Below are 19,519 nucleotides of genomic sequence, written 5' to 3'. Positions count from 1 at the left end.
GCACAATCTCTCAGGCCTCATGCCCTGTTCCTGAGAGGATATTGAAACCGAATCAATCAATAATAAAATGCATTCATACATAGACACATAAATGAGGTACAAGTGAGACCTTCTCCTTACAGTGAAATTCCAACTAATAAAAATAGAAGAAATGGTGGAATCAAAACTACTATTTTCACCAACATAGGCAAAACCGATTAACTAAAATCATCAATAAATGAATGCTAAAAATAGTGATAATTTGGTGAACAAGACTTTACAGAGTCTTAAAAGTATCTCCCCACAAATTATAAAGAAATATCGGTAACTTTACAGTGGAACAGTATTGTTTACACAAACTCAAGTGATTAATTTAATATCACCAATAATTAGGGAAACTGACATCACATGCTTCCTGTTAATTGAGAAGATCAATTCACATCTGTGATATTTTTGCTTAAAATTGTTTAGAAATGTATAAACCAAATATAATAAAAAGAAAACTTTAGACACACCTAAATTAAGGAACCTGCCAGTACTCTTAAAAATGTCAAAATTAAAAAAGAATAAAAATGGATAAGTAAGCATTCCAGATTAAGAAGTCTAGAAAGATATTGGAATTTAATACATGATACTTAATTGGTTCCTTTTTCAGGGAGAAATTTCTATTATGGGCATTATTAGGATAACTGGCAAAGTTTAGATTTGGGCTATGGGTTATTGTTATCAATGTCATCAGTACTAATTTTTCTGATTTTGATACTTATACTGTGGTTATAAAAGAGAATATTCTGTTTCTAAGAATTCTAAAATATTTAATGGTAAGGGTCCTGAAAACTGCAGTCTATTCTCAATGCTCCAGAAAAAACATATATGTGTATATATTTTATACATTTACATATGTATATATAGAGAAATAGAAAATGATAAAACAAATAAACCAAAAATTGGAAAATATTTACTTATTTGAAACTTTTCCATAAATTTAGCTTATATCAAAACTGAAATTTATAAAAATAAAAAATAAATCAAATCACCTAGCAATTTATTTCTGCTTGCTACTATTTCTCCCTACAAAGCAGTAAATGTGCCATTTGATTGGGGAATTTATTATTTTTTTCTTTTTTATCTTCACCCAAGAATATTTTTTTTTCCATTGATTTTTTTTTTAGAGAGAATGGAGGGAAGGGACGTGGAAGAAATAGAGAAAGAGAGATAGAGAGAGGAAGAGAGAGAGAGAGATGACAGAGACACATCAATTGGTTGTCTCCCCAACACACCCTGACTGGGGCTGGGGATTGAACCTACAACTGAAGTACATGCTCTTGACTGGGAATCAAAACTGTGACCTGATGCTCTAACCACTGAGAAAACTGGCCAGGGCAGGGGAATTTATTCTTTAGCTTTCAGTTTTCTTTTTGCTTCTATTTCTTGTACACTTGTCTGGATTTATTAGTTCCTTGTCATATTTTGTCCAGAAATTCTAGGTTTTTGTAGCGAAAGGTGATTGTCACTGCTATCTGAATTAGAAGTGTCCTATTTTGTGTTTCTTTTTGTTTTTTAGGCATAAATTTCCTGATTCTTTGCCTCGAGGCAGAGTCCTATAAAGCAAATTTCTCTCTTCTTCATTTATTGTCTTTATTAGTAATTTGTTATTGTGAAGCTGTGTGGTTGGCTCACCTGGATTTGAAGTCTGGTTTTAAGATGCACTAGTTCTGTGACAAGCATTGAAACTCTCTAATCTGTCTTCTCATAGGTTAAATAAGGATAAAAATGATAATCTCATAAAACTGGTAGAATGGAGGCTCATTCAAGGATGACATAGAAGGATGAGATTAAAATAGGTGAAATGTAAGTTCTTACAGAGAAATGTGATCTATGATAGTGTCAAAGAGCAGCTCTGACATTAAGAAGATTATTTTAAACCTATTGCCGTGTTGTTAAAAATAAAGCAGTGTGATAAGAACTACTGAAAGAAGTAGGAGGCCATTTGTGTTTATCATGTAACATTAATCCACATGACAAATAATTACAGATCCACTTTTTCTGTCAGGCAATTATAGAGAGAATAAGTAAATGAGTAAAATAAATAACTAAATAGATGAGAGAGATGGAAATTAAAGACAAAATATTACAAATTTTCTGAGAAAAGAATGGCAGAACTGCTTACATTTGAAATGAATTATTAGTGATAAAACATTGGAAAGATGGTAGAAAATACTTACATTTGGAGAATAAAAGGTTTGAGGTGTCAGCAACAGTAAAAATTTGAAAATAATCATAACATAAAAAATGAGGAAGGTGGAAACCTTTTAAAAGGCTTTATTGCCATTATTTTCCTTATAACTACATGCTTGAACCATATCTGGTAAAAACTTAATTCCCATGCTCAAAATTTTTAAATGAACATCAATTTTATATTTTCTTCCTACTCTCTATTCTCATATCATCATTTTTCTTGCTTATATAATGTCTATTTTGCATATTTGCAACCTCTTTGCCTACTATTCATTCTTAGTTCTCTATATTTCTATACCTATATTAATATACATTGAAATTCCTTAATTTAATGAGCTTAATTACATAATGAAAAAACATACATAAATACACACAGACACAAAATGTATATTAATATCATAATACTTATTATAGTTTGCCTAACTTTACCTGTGACTATTCATAGTCTCTTCGTTTACCTAAATTGCTCAGTGAACAGCATCCAGCACGGCCAGGGGTGAACCTGAGGAGGAGCGGGGAAGGATTAAAGAAGACAAAAAGAATATAATTGGGACCAGGTGGATCACTGTGTCTGGATGAGGAAACAGTGACACAGCCTGTAAGCCAAAGCTTTATTTTATTTTATTTTATTTATTTAATTTTTTTAAAAATAAATCTTTATTCAGATTATTACAATTATTTCTCCTTTTTCCCCCCATAGCTCCCCTCCACCCATTTCCCACCCCACCTTCTGCCCTTACCTCCCCCCCACTGTCCTCATCCATAGGTGTATGATTTTTGTCCATTCTCTTCATGAACCCCCCATACCCCTTTCCCCCTGAGAATTATCAGTCCACTCCCTTTCTATGCCCCTGATTCTATTATATTCACCAGATTATTCTGTTCCTCAGGTTTTTAATTCACTTGATTTTTAGGTTCGCTTGTTGATAGATATGTATTTGTTGTTCATAATTTTTCTCTTTACTTTTTTCTTCTTCCTCTTCTTTAAGAATACCTTTCAGCATTTCATATAATACTGGTTTGGTGGTGATGAACTCCTTCAGCTTTTTCTTATCTGTGAAGCTCTTTATCTGCCCTTCAATTCTGAATGATAGCTTTGCTGGGTAGAGTAATCTTGGTTGTAGGTTCTTGCTATTCATCACATTGAAAATTTCTTGCCACTCCTGTCTGGCCTGCATAGGTTCTGTTGAGAAATCAGCTGACAGTCGTATAGGTGCTCCCTTGTAGGTAATTAACTGTTTTTCTCTTGCTGCTTTTAATATTCTCTCTTTGTCTTTTGCTCTTGGCATTTTAATTATGATGTGTCTTGGTGTGGTCCTCTTTGGATTCCTTTTGTTTGGGGTTCTGTGGGCTTCCTGGACTTGTAAGTCTATTTCTTTCACCAGGTATGGGAAGTTTTCTGTCATTATTTCTTCAAATAGGTTTTCAGTATCTTGCTCTCTCTCTTCTTCTGGCACCCCCATAATTCTGATGTTGGTATGCTTGAAGTTGTCCCAGAGTCTTCTTAGATTATCTTCAACTTTTTGAATTTTTTTTTTTGCTTTTTGCTTTTTCGGTTGAGTGTTTTTTGCTTCTTTGTATTTCAATTCTTTGACTTGATTCTTGTGTTCTTCTATTCTGTTTCTGGGTCTCTGTATAATATTTTTTATTTCAGTCAGTGTATGTTTAATTTCTAGTTGGTCCTTTTTCATATCTTCGAGGGTCTCGTTATATTTATCGGCCTTTTCTAGGATATTCTTAAAAATTCTTATCACCGTGGTTTTGAATTCTATATCCAGTCGTTTGTTTTCCTCCATTTCTTTCATTTGTGATTTGATTCTTTGACCCCGCATTTTCATTGATTCCCTGAGTTGGTAAGGTAGATATTTGTGCTAGGTTTCCAATATGGCCCAGTGGGTCTGCTTCCCCAGTTAACCTGAGGTGGACACTCTTGGTGCACCCCTTTGTGGACTGTGTGTACAGCCTTGTTGTAATTAAGTCTTTATTGTTGTTGGTATCACTGGGAAGAATTGACCTCTGGGCCAGTTGGCTGTAAGGATCAGCTGTGTCTATGCTGGGAGAAGTTCGGTGCTGGAGACAGCCTTATAGGATTAGACTTGCCAAATTGCAATAGCCTCTGTGCTCAGCTTGGATGGGGTGGAGTCTCAGTCTTGGCTTCCTGTCAGCCTTGCCCTTGCGCGCATGTGCGCTTTCAGTCCTCCGCCTTCCCCAGCTCGAGTCTCCGCCTGAGAGTCCAGACTCCCCCCACAAGAGCGTGGGTCCCCAGGGGCTCACCTGGAACTGGGGTTCACTGCAGTCAGAACTGGGACTCAGTGCCGTCAGGAGCTTCTGACTCCCTTCCACTAGGGAAAGCCTGTGGCAACCTCCGCAGCCTTTGTGAGCACTGGCACGCGCACGCGTGCGCACTTTCAGTCCTCCGCCTTCCCCGGCTCCCGAGTCTCCGCCCGAGAGTCCAGACTCCCCCTGTAAGAGCGTGGGACCCCAGGGGTTCGCCCGGAACTGGGGTTCAGTGCTGTCAGAACTGGGGTTCAGTGCGGTCGGAGGCTTCCTTCCCCCTTCCGCCAGAGAAAGTCAGCCAGGCTCTCAGCCGCCCTTCCTCTCTGCGCGCACAAAGCCCCTTTGCCGTACCTGCAATTCTCTGTGAGCTTTTCTCTTTCCTTCTAGTTGTAGAATTTTCACTCAGCCAGCTTTCCTGTGGTTCTGGATGGTGTCCGTTCTGTCTTTTAGTTGTAGTTTTGAAATTGTTGTGCGAGGCAGCAGTTTAGGTGTTTACCTATGCCGCCATCTTGGTTTCCCAAAGCTTTATTTTATAATCAGATCACAAAAAGCAAAACAAGGGCAAGATGTTTACAATGCTCTTGCGAATTTCAAATCTGCTTTTCCTGTTGTTGCCATGCTCTGAACTCTATCAAGCTTTGTTTAGGCAGCACCTCTGCACCCCCTGCAGCCCACATCCCTTAGCTACCTAGGACTGCAGGGTCGGACTATAAGGTCAAGCTTATGACCATAGCCTTTTGTCTGTAATTATGCTGGGAGGACTTTGCCCTCCAAGCTGGGACTTATATGTGGCTTTGCCACTAGTCAGTCCAAAGCTTGATCCTGTTCAAACTCTGTAGCCACTCTCCACAGCTCAGCTTTCATTATTTGGGATAGAATAAAAATTCAGAATTAAAAGAAAAATGACAAAACCCAGCCCTAGCAAAAATATATCCTAGATCCACAGTTGTGGACACAGTTATCTTCACTAACATAGATATATTAATTGCACATTCACTGTTTTGAGATTATTTTAGTTTGGAAGAGTAACCTTAAAAAGGAACAATAATTCCGATTCCCCCACATGCTCACCAACACTCACTTTTTTTTCTATTTGTTTGTTTTTTGTTTTTATTTTGTTTTTATAATAGGCATCCTGACAGGATGGATTAAAGAATTAAATATATAAGTATAAGACTTGAAACTAAAAGTACCAGAGGAAAAGATAGGAAAAATCTTCATGACCTTAGTTTTATCAATGATTGTATAGATATGGTGCAAAAACACAGGCAACAAAAGCTTTCACTGAGCTATACTAGCTTTAGACTTCAATAGTTTTCTGACTTTTAAGAAGAAATTCATCCTATAAATTTATTCTAATATTTGATTTGCAATGCTCCATATAGCAAATGATTAATTCCTAAACTTTTTCTCCTCCCTTTGATTTTCCCCTTGAATCATAGATAATTATTTAGAGCTGGAGTCTCCCTACCAGTAACATTTTTGATACCAGTCTGGTAGCAAATTCATTGTCAATATTCAAGAAATAAATATCTGCAAGTAAACAAACTGCTCCCCCCAATAATATAACAGAAACAGTAGAAGCCTGTGAGTTTAAGCCTATGAAGAGACTTAAAGCCTAGAATCTGAGCCCCCTTTATTTTATCAGTGACTAAAAAGAATATCATTTTGGTGTTTGCAGAATTTACCTTTTCCAAATCTATATGTTTTTTTATCTTTTAGTAGAGAGCTTATATATGTTCAAAGTCTCACTATCTTTAAAAAAGAATTCTTCTCCAAGGCTAAGGGCATGAGAAATGTTTCTTTGCTATGCATATATTCATCACAGGAGAGATGTGTCTCTTTGAGCATGAAGTGGTGTGTCGGACCAATAATGTGAAACTTTTGCTTTTCTGCTTGAATTAAAATATTGCTCTGGGCTCTTACCCCACTCAACAAAGCACAAGCTTTTATTTGGTATCATTTTTATTGCTGCTCTGCAAGTTCTATTTTATTCTTGAATAAGGAAGTCATGCTGTGAAGTAAAGGCTCTGTTCATTTTAAAGTAACTAAAGCCTTTGGAAAACGGCTTTAAACCATACTCTGCATCATCTGAGCATGGTAGAATTTATGTAATTGTCAAAGTCATAGATTTCACCTTAACCTCTAAGGAAAGTAAAAGAGTTTTAGAAATAACCCAAAAAAATTTCTCTAAGTCCATTATACTTCTTTATATATACTTAATTTAGGATTCATAAGACCCTACATGGTGAGAAAATGGTCATTTTATTTGTTGTAGTAGAAGCAGCAGGGCATTCCTCAATGGATGAGCTTGTGTCCTAAGATTCTGACTCCAGTGTAAATTAAGTGTCTATGGCATTAGGGAGTTAAAGAAGGACTTGCAACTAGCAAGAAAGATCTGCAGCCCCCTGCTCATGGTATAGATATTTTTAGAGCTTATTCTGTGCTGAGCTGTTTGAAAAGAGAAATTCAGTATCATTTCCATCTAACACAGTTTTAACAGTCAATATTTAAGACTACTATCTTTAAAAAAATTCATCTACTTATTTATCTTGCCCAATGACTCTGAAATAAAACATAGACTGTTTCCAGTTTAGGAAGAAAAACTTTTGAAAACTGTGATGAAAGGCATAACTTTTATTTTGAGAATAGTGGCCAGATTGTTCTTCTGTTTTAGTGGCTTCTTTTAATTTTATAGATTATTATTTTTTTAATACCATGCCTCAATATTTGGATTAAGAAATCTTCACAACCATAAAAGATTTTGAATAAGAACATTAAATATTATTTGTGATTGTCTCTGGCTGTATAAAACAGTTATTTAACAAAGGAAATATTTATTTATTTTTCTTGGACAATGGACAATTTGGGTATGAGCAATTATGGCTGGTTTCACATGCCAGGTCTACTCTGGTTTGGTGGTAATAAAACTCCTTTAGCTTTTTGTTGTCTGGGAAGCACTTTATTTCTCCTGATTTTAAATGATAGCCATTCTCTGTAAAGAAGTCCTGGTCATAGGTCCTTGATATTTATGACTTTGAATATTTTATGCCAATTCCTTCTGGCCTGTAATGTTTCTGTTGAGAAAACAGCTGACAGTATTATGGGAGCTCCCTTATAGGCAACTAATTGTCTTTCTCTTACTGCTTTTAATATTCTCTCTTTGTTTTTGTCCTTTGCCATTTTAATTTTGATGTGTCTTGGTGAGGACCTATTTTTTGCAACTTATTTGGCACTCTCTGTGCTTCCTGGACTTGTGTCATTTTCCTTCACCAGGTAAGGGAAATTAGGGTCACTATTTCTTCAAATAGGCTCTTGATCCTTTGTTTTTTCTCTTCTCCTTCTGGTAGCCTTATGGTGAGGATGTTGGTACTTTATATGGTGCCAAAGGTTCCTGAAAATATATTCATTTTTTAAAATTATTTTTTTTTCTTACTGCTTTGATTGTTTTCTGCTACATTTTCTTTTAATCAATGATTTAATCCTTTCTTCAAATAACCTTTTAGTGTATTCCTCATTTCAGATATTGTGTTATTCATTTCTGACATTATTTTTAACTTATGGCTTCTGTCCTTATTAATGTTGTTGAAGTTCTCACTAAGTTCCTTGAGCATTTTTATAATGATTTTTAACTCTATGTCTTATAGATTGTTTATCTCTTTTTGAAGAATAAACATTAAAAAATAAATATTGAAGAATACTACCATTGCCACTCTATTCATGAAATTCTTATTTCTGACACTCCTTCCAGCAAGGATATATCCTAATTATTCATTGATTCATCTATTTTAGGGCAATAGATCTCTGCCTCTGCTACCACTTGAACTTCAATTCTATACAAATTTAACATTTCAATCATATTTATTATAAAGATGTTAAATAATAATGCTATAGAAAGTCTGAGAATCCATTAACCCTAACCCACTGTTGCTTCAGGATTAAGAGTGATAATTCTTCTCTAGCCAATGCCAGGCTGAGTCATAACTGTCCCTTAAAGTGATTGCTAGCCTTATCCTCCATCCTGTCTGATTTTTATTTTTTCTGTTAAGCCCAAGCAGCTTTTAGCCCTTACTTTGATTTGACTGTATATCTTGAGAAGAGGTAAAAGTTCCCTCAGCCATTATATCTTTCCTTACTTGACATCTCCCTGACTCTATTCTTTCTTTTCCTTCTCCTCTTCCCTGCACTTTCCCCCCTTCCTTAGTATTCTTTAATGTTTTCTCTTCAATTTTTCTCACACTTCAATTTTAACTGCTGTGTATTTTTTCACTCTATAACAGAAGATTCACCAGCTATTATCTAAATTCCTGTAAGATAAGTGTTTAAAGCTTGATACGTTTATATTTTGAGATAAACAGCTATATAGGTTTGTTATACAATACTTTTATAAAATCACATATAGGGCTAAACATTTTTTTATAATTGCTAAAATATTTTAATAGGTATCAATTGTTTTATAATGGGAATATTTTACCTAGCACACTTTAAATAGAAAGAAAAGTTGCATCACTAAAAGGATACATATTTTGGAGTGTGGTCCCAACCCTTTGCTTAAACTCAACATGTGAAAATATATTATACTAGAGGCCTGGTGCACAAAATTCGTGCACGGGGGGGGGGTTGTCCTTCAGCCCAGCCTGCACCCTCTCCAATCTGGGACCCCTCGAGGGATGTCCGACTGTCCACTAGGATGGGGCCTAAACGGGCAGTCAGACGCCGCTCTCACAATCCAGGACTGCTGGCTCCCAACTGCTCACCTGCCTGCCTTCCTGATTGCCCCTAACCACTTCTGCCTGCCAGCCTGATCAACCCCAACCACTCCCCTGTCAGCCTGATTGATGCCTAACTGCGCCCCTGCCAGCCTGTTTGCCCCTAACTGCCTTCCCCTGCAGGCCTGGTCATCCCTAACTGCCCTACCCTGCAGCCTGGTCACCCCTAACTGCCCTCCCCTGCAGGCCTGGTGCCCCCCAACTGCTCTCCCCAGCAGGCTTGATCGCCCTCAACTGCCCTCCCTTGCAGGCCTGGTCCCTCCCAACTTCCCTCCCCTGCTGGCCTGATAACCCACAACTGCCCTCCCTTGCAGACCTGGTCCCCCCCCCCTGCTGGCCCTTTTGTGGTGGCCATCTTGTGTCCACATGGGGGCAGAATCTTTGACCACATAGGGGCAGCCATCTTGTGTGTTGGAGTGATGGTCAATCTGCATATTACTCTTTTATTAGATAGGATAGAGGCTTGGTGCATGGGTGGGAGCTGGCTGGTTTGCCCTGAAGGGTGTCCCGGATCAGAGTGGGGGTTATTTTGGGGTGTGGGGCAGCCTGGGCGAGGGGCCTGTGCTGGTTTGCAGGCCGACCACGCCCCTCGGTGACCCAAGCAGAGGCCCTGGGATCTGGGATTTATTAATCTTCTATAATTAAAACTTTGTAGCCTGGAGTGGAGCCAAACCTTCTGCTCGCTCTGTGGTGGCAGCCATTTCTGTTGGGATTTATGTATCTTCTATAATTGAAACTTTGTAGCCTTAAGTGGAGGCCAAAGCAGGCCAGGGTTGCAGAAGCTTGGCTTCCTCCATTGCTGCGGGCAACCCTAGCCTCCTGCTCTTTCCAGCTCCGTGGCTGCCGCCATTTCTGTTTGGGTTTATGTATCTTCTGTCATTGAAACTTTGTAGCCTTGAGTGGAAGCCTAGGCCGGCAAGGGCAGGCGGAAAGCTTGGCTTCCTCCATTGCCGGGGAAACCCAAGCCTCCCTCCTGCTCTCTGTGGTCATAGCCATCTTGGTTGGGTTTATTTGCATATTCGCTCCTGATTGGCTGGTGGGTGTGGCTGGTGGGCGTGGCTGGTGGGTGTGGCAGAGTAATGGTTAATTTGCATATTACTCTTTTATTAGATAGGATTACAGAAATATCAGCAAGCAATAATTTACCTGATTAAAAATTTGTGCCTGACAAATTTGCAACTTTCTAAAGCATAGGTAATATAATGAAAGTGAGATAACTTTTTTTATGCAATATACTTTCTGGAGAAAAAATGAATCTTGAAAAGATTTTAAATAGCTTGAGGAACAAAACAAAACAAAAAAAATCAGGGTTATAGAAGCAATGTAAAATTATACCTGCCTCCAAGTAATTTTTTTGTATTCATATGCTAGGCAACTTAAAAAATCTTATCTACTTGCTAAAAGGTAATATTTAACATTGTTTTATATTTTGCATAGATTTTAAAAGGATAATCTTTGATTTATGCTAATAGACAAAAAACTCTCTCATACTTTCTGGTACATTAACAAATCTAATTTTATATATTTGGAAGTAAGTTACTTTCATTCTCTATTAACAATTGTGAAAGGTTCATTTTTTTACATTAATTATCAATTAATCCCATCCTCTCCGTTTTTAACTGCTGTATAACCTCAAATTCTAATTCAACAAATTAAAATAATTAAATATGGAACAATTTACTCTTTTAAAGTTATACAATATGGGCATTTAATAAAATAGGTATCAATTGTTCTATAATGGGAATATTTTACTTAGCACACTTTAAAAAGAAAGAAAATATCAAAATATCAGAAAGCATGACATATTTTCAGTTTTCTAAGATTATTATAATGTACAGAGATTCATTATTCTGTTTATTTATGAATACCACTAACAACTTATCTATTTTAGTCGCTACCTCTTCGGCTTAGAGTACTGTCTGACAAATAGTTGAAAACCTCCCACAATAAGATGATGAATAAAAGAGAAACTGCCTACAGTGTGAATGACTTTAAGTGGATTTAGGATATAAGTGGATTTGTGAAATTTTAGTCCATTATAAGACTTTATTTCCTAGTGTGTATGAAGTGGGAGAGAAGCATTTCTATCCATCATGCTGCACATAATTCATTAAATAATCAGGTTTAATTTCATATGTTATAGAACTCTTCAAAAGAGAATTATTACCTTGGAAATTATCATTGGGTTATATTCCATTATCACATATTCTTGTGTTTAAAATCCAAAGAAATACTTAAATACCCTTTGTTACAATACTTATAAGTCAGGGATATTTCAGCACTAAAGAATAGTAAGTCTATAATTTTCCTGATAATTATGATTGCAACATCTAGCTTTTCCTTCTCTGCTTATGCATCTAGACATATATCTCTTGTATAGGCCCTTTATTACCAGCAGCTAGTGGTATGTCCTTTAACTGAAGAACCAAGGAGGTAGATGTATTCTTATCACATACCAAGATAATTGATGTTTGGACTTCTGCTGGTATTTGAACTATCTTAAACACTTTCATTTAATAATATGGATAGAGGTACATAATACAGTGTTTGGCACTGACTGAGCACTCAATTTAAGTGCTCGCATGTGTGTGTATGTGTGTGTGTTTATTTCTTCTTGTCTAAATCCTATTGCTCTTCCAGCTATGATGCCTATAAAAACGAATATTACTAACTTGAAATGTAGCAGTGTAATTCACATACTTTAGGGCCAATCAATAGTAGTTAAGTAGCAAACTCTGTAGTGAGTTTAGCTGGGAGAATGCTTACATCAGTTAGCTTTTACTGTGTAACAGGACACCAGAACTTAATGGCTTAAAACACCATCACTTATTTAGCTCAACAATTTATGGGGATCACCAAATGCGTGCGGCTTAAATGAGCAGTGCTTTTGTTAGTCTCTCTTGGGCTCACCTTTGTACCCATCACCAGCAGCCACCCAACAAAGTGGCTCTGCTTCTCCCTTTAACTGCAGAGACAAGAAAAACAGGGCCATGCCTCATCCTGCAGGCTAGCCTAGGCTTGCTCATGGGCAACTCAAAGTAAGAAGAGCAACAGACAAATTGAACCCTAACATACAAGCATTTTTCAAGTCTCTATGCCACATTTTCTAGTTTACCTTTTTGCATTAGCCAAAGCAAGTCACAATTATCAAGACTAAGATAATTAAGAAAGAAACTATACCAGGACTAAAAAAAATGCTATATACTAAATGTTTGTGTTCTCCCAAAATTCATATATTGAAACTTAATCACTAATATCATGGTATTTGGAAGTGGTACTTTGGGAGGTGATTATGTTATAAAAATGCAACCCTCATAAAAGAGATCAGTACCCTTATAAAAGAAACCTAAGAGAGCTTCTTGGCCTGGCCCTTCTGACAAATGAGAACACAAATGGCTGTCAATGAACCAGGAAACAGTTCCTCATCACACATCAGATCTACTGGTTTCTTGACCTTGGACTCCCTAGCCTCCAGAACGGTAAGACATAAATGAATGAGGGAAGACTTAGCCAAGGAGAAATGCAGGGAAGTCAGAAAAAAATTGGAGACTATTTTTAAAAAATAGATTTTTATTGATTTCAGAGAGGAAAGGAGAGGAAGAGAGAGAGAGAAACATCAATGATGGGAGAGAATCATTGATCTACTGCCTCCTGCATGCCCCTTACTGAGGATTGAGCCCACAACCTGGGGCATGTGCCCTGACAGGAATCAAACAGTGACCTCCTGGTTCATAGATCAATGCTAACCACTGAGAACACCAGATGGGCTGGAGACTATTACTGTAACAATCTACAGTATGGATATGATAAATAGCAGAATTTATCTTAGTTTTTAAGTCTAAACATGAACTTTTTTTTCCACTAGAGAGATATCAAACACTTTTCTTTCCCATAGGAACCCTCAACTCCTGGGAAGTCTTTACAGAATTTTTAGGTACCAGAGACAGACAATTATCTGGGATGAATAATACAGAGAAGGGAACAAAACAACAGCAACAAAAACAATGTTTGGTAGGCAGGATAGATAAATGAGTCACAGGCAAGATCTGGAGGGGCTCTTATAAGGGTCACTTGATTACTGATATCAAAAAAAATTTATAACCTCTAAAATATATAATAAATGATGTATACTTGCTTTAATGAGAATCAATTTATGGAATTTCAATAAATCTTACAGTCATTCTTATAAAATTCCAAATTTACTTTGGATATCTATGGTCTGAGCATCCTCTGAATTTTACAATTAAGATTAAGCTCATTGCATAGAGAAAGTTAGGCAAGTTTTCCCTTTACAGAATACATATATAGATTATATCAGATGAGTATGCTCTATAGTTATATAAAATGTATATAACTTATTATTTAGAGGTGAGGGCCCTGCGGCCACAAAGTCTAGCTTCATAGTTCAGCCCTATTTACTAACTGTGTGACTTAAAGCAAGGTAGGCAATCTTTGTAACCATTAGTGCTTTTTATTAAATGTTAATAGAAGTACATATCCTGAAGTTCTTTTAAGTTGAAATGAAGTCACATGTGAATAGGACTGAGCACTCAATAGATTTTATCTTCTATTGATGGCAAAATGCACTAAAAGGGATTGAAGTAAAGAAATTACAGCTATCATGTAATCTGTAGAAAATGCTACTCAGTTTCCAATTGTCCTCTCAAGAGAAGTGTTTTCATATGAGAACAACATACTATAAATATAGTCTTACTTCATTTCCTTCAAACCCCATTTCACAGAAAATATCTTAAAAGAATAAATATCAAATTTTATAAAATAACTAGAGGCTCGGTGCATGAAATTCATGCACTCGGGAGGGGGTGGTCCCTCAGCCAGCCTGTGCCCTCTCACAGTCTGGGACCCCTCGGGCGATATCCACCTGCTGGCTTAGGCCCTATTCCCATCGGGCCTAAGCTGGTAGTCAGACATCCCTCTCGCAGTTCAGGGCTCTCACAGTCCTGGTCCCCTCGCTCCTTACCGCCTGCCCGCAGCGGAGGTGGGAGAGGCTCCTGCCACCGCTGCTGCAACTGCCAGCCATGAGCCCAGCTTCTGGCTTAGCAGCACTCCCCCTGTGGGAGCGCACTGACCACCAGGGGGCAGCTCCTGCATTGAGCGTCTGCCCCTGGTGATCAGTGCATGTCATAGCGACCAGTCATTCTACCGTTCAGTGGATTTGCATATTAGGGTTTTATTATATAGGATTATAGTGTTATAACACAAATGCATTTAAAGTGTTATAACACAAATGCATTTCTAACACCTAAATAAACTGCTAATTAATAAATGTAAAACTTAAAATATTTTTTGGTTTAATCTGTAGTAGTAAGTAAAGTATAATGGCATTGCACAGAAGAAAGAATAACAAGTGAGAAATGAGAACACATATAGAAATTTTTCTGAATTACTAATTTTACTTTCCCAGGAGAGTTCCCTTCAACTGAAGGGAGACAATAGCATAAGTCCATACTAGGTAACTGCACTCATTGACAGCTCTGAGTCACATTATATACACATGTGTTTTATTTTAAATATGACTCAATGTAATGTATGATGCTGATTCAGAAAGTTTTTTGGTGTTTTTTTAGATACATTGATAAAATGTAAAATGGCCATACATTTCCTTGGAAAAGTGAGAATTGAACTGAGAACTGAACATTAGGACCAAGTTTCCAGGTAAAAGTTAGAGTGAGTAGAATTAAATATTCCAACATTCCTGTGGCTAGAAAGAGCTGGACATGTTTGAATCATCAAATAAGGACAATTTTGACTACAGCAATGACATAGAAAGAGAGCATGGCTCAACATATAATGGAAGAATAAAATAGGACCGGACAATGAAAGGCCTTGTAGACCAAGGGAAATAGGCATGCTCTTTTAATCTAGGGCAGAGCTTTAAGAGGAAAAGACCTGGTTAGTAAGATCATTCTGAATATTTTTGAAGAAATAAAAAAGATAGCAATAAATAATAGATTCAAAGAAATTAGGATTTTATGCTTTTGAGATGTTTTTGAGAAAATGATGGTGGTTTCTATTAGGATAAAAACAATGGAAAGATCACTTTACAGTGAACAGGACTTTACTACTGATTTGATTTGGTGGCTGATGGGTAAGAGGTATCCTCATAATGAGATATCCTCATAATTCCCAGATTTCTTACTTGAACTGCTGAGTAAGATATAAAGATGGGAGAACATGGAGGGAGTATATAGATTTGGAAATAAAAGAGGAAATCATACATTTGCTTTTGGATATATTTAGTTTGAGTTGTCTTTAAAAGGCTGAGAAAGAATGAGAAATGAATTTCAAGAGCTGCACTATTTAAAATTCCAAGCCAAAAGAAAACAAAACAAAACAAACAAACAAACAAACAAACAAAACACACCTAGTAATGGAACTAAAAGTAAAGATAAAAATAAGGGTTATATTATGAGAGGAAAGTATGTTTAAAATGGGATTAATTTTTAAATGTATTGAAAGTTGTAAAATAACAGCTAAAATGAAACATTCCTATTGATTTAATGATAGAAGTTAATTAAGATCTCAGAATGAGCAAGTTCCATTGAGTGTTGTGGGCAGAAGGCAGACTGAAGTAGGTTGATGTACCTGAGGTATCAAGAAGCAGATGGAGCAAGACAGAAGATCCTTTCAAGATACTTCATTACAGTATAGAGAGGACAATGAGAGGATAATAGAAGAACATTGCGCAATCAGTACAGAGATTCAGTGATGGAATCACTGGCATGAATGAATGTTAATGGGAAATGTCTCTTTAAAGGGGATATAATTATGTGAGATATTGCATATTGGAAGATTGTCCTTGAAATGCAAGATGGACAATTCCTTCAGTGCAGCAGTACCGCAAGACAGACACAGCAATGTTTTCAGATACAGCAACAAGGGATAGATAAAATTTTGACTTGGAATTTTCTCTTATTTCTTCTATGAAAATTGAAGGAAGAGAGAAAGGAAAAAAGGCCCAAGATTGGAAGAAAAGAACATATGATAGAAGAGTGAGCTAACTAGAAAATGTGGCAAAACTTCTGAGCAGTGTAGAACATTTATAAGACTATGTGTATACATACCAGTTGTTATTGATGTGACTGATGTTTTGTCTTTGTCTTTCATTATTAGTACTCAGCTTTTTGGGTGAAAGGATTGCTAGTGTGGCATAATCTGTCATTACAGAGGAAAAGTTGTGTTTTTTGTTTTTGTTTTTTGTTTTTTTTCTGGATACACAAAAAAAACTTCATTTTCCAAATTCTCTGCATCAAGTTGGGGCCATGTAACTAGTTTCCACAGATTAAATGTGTGAAGATGAGATACATTATTTTGGGTCCAAAGCAGTTAAGAAAAGATATGCCTTTTTCACATATGCTCATAGCAATCAGAATCAAAGGAGTTTGATAAATCCCCAAATGACTACAAAAAGTTCCCCCTTTTCCTTCCTTCAGCTGACTGAATTGGACAGAGATGAAAATAATAAGTTGTAATTATGATACACCACTGAGATGTGGCGTGGTTTCCAAACACAAATTGTTCTATCTTAAGTAATACAATAGTAAAACAGTCATAGCCTATCCTAACTTATTCCAAAGTTAGTGTTTAATCATGTGGATTTTAAGGAAACATAAAAAAGTTTAAGTTAAAGTATTTATAAGAGAGTAATTACAAATAAAGTCATGAAAATTATGCTGTAAGAAGGAAACTAAAGTTAGAGAATTGATAATGCATAGTTAAAGATTGAAGGTAATCAATTTATTGTCCCAATGAGTTCATGAATAACTGGATTAGAAGAATTGAATTATAGGTAGAATAGTAGGCCATGGTCAAAATAAGAAATGTTTTAATTAATGATTTTTAAAAATCTGTAGAGCTTGATGGAAAAATAAAAAACATCTTTTCTAACCAAGGAAATATATCAGATTGATAAATGTGATGTTCACATGGAAGGTGGTCCTGGGAAATCAGGAAGAGAACAACAGTGGAAACATGGTAAAGTCCGCAAAGAATGTAAAGATTTTCCAGAAAGTTGGAATATGACACCAAAACCAAAAGAACATGGCAATTGGTCATGAAGCCAGGAATTATCAAAGGACATGGGACATTTATAGATAATGAAGAGTGCTTTTAGAAAGATTGGATCATGGGATATATACACAGCCTCATGGGAATATTTGAGGAGACCTCAACACACACACACACACACACACACACACACACACACACACACACAGCATACACATATTTAAAATTTATCCCTGTCAATCCGAGGGGAAAAATAATCATGAGTAGTAGGAATCAACTTCAGTTTGGAAGACTGAAGAGTCACAGTGTAAAAGTCTCAGTCAGTATTTCATTTGGTCAGTTAGCAGTGGTAGCTAGAGTAAGTATAATTGCAGTAGTAACAATAAGTAAGCAAATAAGGGACATCTGGTTCTTTTCATGACGAGGCATTGGCAATTAGCTCTCAGTGTAATGATGCCGGGCTGAGGGACCCTCCTCTCCGAGTGCACAAATTTCATGCACCAGGCCTCTAGTATAAACATAAAAAAGTAAAGCCCTAGCCAGAAGGCTCAGTTGGCTGAAGGGTCATCGATACACAGAAAGGTTGCGGGTTAGATTCCCAGATAGGGCACATACCCAGGTTGTGAGTTCGATGCCTGGCAAGGACATGTGCAGTAGGCAACTGATGGATGTTTCTCTCTCACATTGATGTTTCCCTCTCTCTTCCTTCCTCTCTCTCTAAAATCAATAAAAACATATCCTCCAGTGAGAATTTAAAAAAAAATAAAAATTAAGTTAAAAAAGAAACAACAGCCTGGCCAGTGGAGTTCGGTGGTTGAGCATCTACCTATGAACCAGGAGGTCACGGTTCAATTCCCAGTCAGGGTACATGCCTGGGTTGTGCGCTCAATCCCCAGTGTGGAGGGTATGCAGGAGGAAGCTGATCAACTATTCTCTCTCATCATTGATGTTTCTATCTCTCTCTCCCTCTGCTTTCCTCTCTGAAATCAATAAAAATATATTTTAAAATAAAAATAATAAAAGTAATAACATAATGATGCAATGTATAATTTGACTTTTGGTTTGCTATCTTATTGTGATCTCTCTCCTTTGGCTCCAAGATCTTTGGTAAAGCCTTTTCACTGATACCTGGCATAGGGCTGGGTGGGAAGCTCAGTTGGTTAGAGCATTTTCCTGATATGCCAAGGTTGTGGGTTCCATCTCCATCAGGGCATATATGAGAAGCAACCAGTGAATGCACAACTAAGTGGAACAACAAATCGACATCTCTCCCTTTCTCTACTCTTGCTCCCTAAAAATCAATAAAATAAAAAATACCTGGTATGAGTATGCATTTTTGGAAGTGGGTAGAATTTTAGGAAAAGCCTAATTTTCTCACTGTAATCAATAAAATCATTTGGTCAAAAATAATACAAGGCATGGCAACAACACTTCAAAATCCTCAAAAACTTGAAGAGGAATTTAGATTTATGTGGATTGTGGAACTTATATTTAAGCCAATATCATATTTAGACATAAGGGAACAAAGTGGCCCTCACTGGAATATGATTTTTATATACAGAACCACCTGAGTCATATTGCAAGTTTGTACTTGACCTCTTTCCATTGATCCAACATTCCTTGCTGCCTCCCAATGCAGGTAACTAAATACCACACCCTACCATCTTATAAAGTTGTTACTGTTACTAGTCTCACTATGAAGAAATGGAAATTTAAACTTGGAAATATTGAGTAACTTGAAAATGTTTAGAAAGCTGGTGATTGACAAAGTCAAACTCTGAGCCAAGGTCTCTCTATCTCCAAATTCTATTAGTTTAACGACTATATTAAAGAGACAGTTTCCTTAAATATTATTAAATACACATATGAAGTCATTAGGAGTTTTAGTTTTACCTTCATGTGAATTACATAAGATTATATTATGCACACAAGTTCCTGTTTATCTATAATAATAAAAGTGTAATATGCTAATTAGACCGGACGACCTTCTGGATGAAGCTGGGGCTGCAAGGGAAGCCCAGGTCCTGGGTGCCTGAGGGAAGCTGGTGCTGGCAGCCGGAGAAAGGAAGGCCTACTCTTGCATGAATTTCGTGCATCAGGCCTCTAGTAGAGACATAAAATCAAGTAGAGATTCACTGAATGTTATTGTAAATTTTCTATGTCCAGCACTAGGCTAGAAACTGTGATATTATTCTGAATATCTAAAAGTCCTGACTTGTGAATGTATC

Source organism: Plecotus auritus (assembly GCF_963455305.1).
Source record: "Plecotus auritus genome assembly, chromosome: 3".
In the NCBI taxonomy this organism is placed as follows: Eukaryota; Metazoa; Chordata; class Mammalia; order Chiroptera; family Vespertilionidae; genus Plecotus; species Plecotus auritus.
The sequence above is the reverse complement of the archived record's forward strand: the minus strand, read 5'-3'. Positions refer to the sequence as shown.